This window comes from Microtus ochrogaster, unplaced genomic scaffold (assembly GCF_000317375.1).
Source record: "Microtus ochrogaster isolate Prairie Vole_2 unplaced genomic scaffold, MicOch1.0 UNK69, whole genome shotgun sequence".
Lineage (NCBI taxonomy): Eukaryota > Metazoa > Chordata > Mammalia > Rodentia > Cricetidae > Microtus > Microtus ochrogaster.
The window spans coordinates 530,561-533,512 of NW_004949167.1; the positions used below are offsets into that span (position 1 = coordinate 530,561).

General features: G+C 44.7%; 1 pseudogene; it reads left to right on the plus strand.

Moving 5' to 3' along the window:
• The first annotated feature begins 2,489 nt into the window (after nucleotides 1–2,489).
• LOC113455629 lies at nucleotides 2,490–2,952 on the plus strand (annotated as a pseudogene).

A 2,952-nucleotide genomic window follows, 5' to 3' on the forward strand; every position in this document is an offset into this window, starting at 1 on the left:
GTGTGCCACCACTGCCCGGCTTACATTAGTGTCTTTATGAGGGTTACTATTTCTGTGACGAAACACCACGACCAAAACAATTGGGTAACAGTTCATCATCAAAACAGAGTGGGTGGGAACTCACACAGGGTCCGACCTGGAGAGAAGCCATTAAAGGGTGCTGTGTACTGGCTTGCTCTCCATGGCTTGTTCGGCCAGGTGTCTTATCAAACCGAGGACCACCTATCCAAGGATGGCCCCACTCAAAATAGCTTGGGCCCTCCCCTATTGATCACTAATTATAAAAATGCTGCATAGCTGGATCTTATGGAGGTAGTTTCTCAACTAAGGCTCCCCTCACTCTGATGACTCTAGCTTGTGTCAAGTTGACATAAAACTAATTAATATAATTAAAATGTGATTTTAAAAAAGATTTGTTTATTTTTGTTTTATGTTTAGGGGTGTTGTGATGCCAACTGGAGTGGCACCATTAGGAAGCGTTGCTTTGTTGGAGTATATGTGGCCTTCTTGGAAGAAGTGTGTCAATGTATAGCCAGACACCGAGTGCTCATATATGCTCAAGATACTGCCCAGTGTCTCAGTTCACTTCCTGATGCCAGCACGATGTAGGACTCTCAGCTACAGCACCATGTTTGCCTGCATGCCACTATGCCCCACTATGGTAATAATGGACTAAACCACAGAAAATGTAAGTCCCCCATTGAAGGTTTTTCTTTCTAAGAGTTGCCATGGTCATGGTGTCTCTTCACAGCCATAGAAACCCTAACAAAGGCAGAAGTTGGTATTAGATCCTGGGGTATTGCTGTGATAGGCCAGACCATATTTTTGCTTGAAGGATTATGGGCTTTGGGTCTGTGGATTAGGAAAAGCAGTTGAACACTTTAAGTGGTGGTTACCGCGCCATATTAGCAGGGGCATGGACGACAGTGGTGCCGAGGATGGCTTGAACTGTGGAGGGAGGGGCTGTCTCAAGAGGTTTCAGAAGAGAATAATATTAAAATGTGATCGATGAGACCCTGAGGGACTCCCGGGAAACGCTCTCCCGCACCGCCCGCCCGATCCTCAGCCTAAGCGGTAGCTCTGCGTTCACTCTCAACTCTGACCTCTGAAAAACACCGTCAACGTTCCCGGAGCTTCAGTCGTCACCGTGTTTTTCATGCCACGCCCAACGAGTCAGCGGCAAATACAATCTCATTAGAGCTTTCCTAGCTTTTCTTACAGGAATTTACAGTGGTGGCGTTTTATCTCCTTAATTCATTCTGAGTTCATTTCTGTATATGGTGAAGAATAACACCCAAACATGCGTGCTCATCCAGTTCTCCCGTCGTCATTGGCCCATGAGACTGTTCCCCTCACTCTCCCGGTGTGGTTTTGGTACCCTTGTCAAAATCGTGTGACTGTATAAGTGAACATTTGATAATACTCATTGTCTGTAGTATTTTACTTTGGTTTATTTTTCCTCTACGTCAGTACCATACTTACTTTGTTTTTATAGGTTGCCTTGTTTTATCGGTTGTTTATATTTTTACATAAGCCTACCTAACGCCTCCAACTTTGTGTGTTTTCCAAGTGTTTTGTATGTTTCAAATCTGTGCAGTTCTAGTAGACAGTATGAAGGTTTTGATAGAGATTGCTTTGAATCTGTAGCCCGCGTTGTTAGTATGGCCGTGTCAATATTTATCCACCCAGTCCATTAAAAAAAAAGAAATCCTATCTCTAAAAAAAATAAAAAAATAAAACCCAAGCAAACAAATAGATAAAACAGATATTTTGCCTGTATTCATGCCACGGAGCCCAGAAGAGGATGTCCGACTCCTGGGACGGGAGTTATTGACAGCTGTGAGCCACCATGTGGCTGCTGAGAATTGAACTCAGCTCCTCTGGAAGAGCAAGTGCATCAGCATGACTGTTTCCTATTGCTTTTTGGTTTGGTTTTTTTGAAATCGGGTCTCACTGTAGACCAGGCTGGCTTGGAATCCACTATGTAGCCCAGGATTTCTTTGGAAACTGGATTATACCAGAACTTTTCCTAAAAGGCATGGAGTCTTCAGTTGTACTATTTGCAAACCAGAAGTGGGGGTGGGGTGTCCAGAATCTCTGCCTTCACCTTGCATCTGTCTACCCTGCTTTAGGCCACCAGCTCGATTCAGGATACAGGTACACTAATCACTCGGGGAGTGTCTGTCTGAAATCTTTGGCACTGAGACCATGCCATTGTCCTTAATCCTAATGGCACAAGGGCACCTGAGGAATCTGGCTGTCACCTTGGATTCTAGGAGCAGGTGGCAAATCAGAGAACTGCAGAGATGGGCAATTATCCCCTATGGCACTGTAGCAGTACCGCGGCTTTTGTTTCCTGAGTGCTGGCATTACAGACATGGGGTGCCACACCTGATCTTTCTTTAGGGTCTCCACTGTTACTGGTGGTCAGGATCTGAGTCAAGTGTCCCCAGGATCTTGGCATCTTCTTTAAGAATTAAATAGGTAGAAGGGGGTGTCTGGAGGCGCCATGTCGGGCCGGGAAGGTGGCAAAAAGAAGCCCCTGAAACAGCCCGAGAAGCAGGCCAAGGAAATGGACGAGGAAGATAAGGCTTTCGAGCAGAAACAAAAGGAGGAGCAGAAGAAACTCGAGGAGCTAAAAGCCAAGGCCGCGGGGAAGGGACCTCTGGCCACAGGTGGAATTAAGAAATCTGGCAAAAAGTAAGCTGTTCCTCATATCTGAGATGATGGTGACCCTCTTCCATTCCTATTTAAACATCTGGATTCCCTGCTATAACATCTTTGCCATCTACAGCTAGGATGAAGTGTTATCCTGGAGCCTGTTAAACATCTGGATCCCCTACTATAACATCATTGCCACCTATAGTTAAAATCAAGTGTTATCCTGGAGCCTGTTGTACATTGTAATAAACTTTTGTAAAATAATAATAATAATAATAAAATAAATAATAC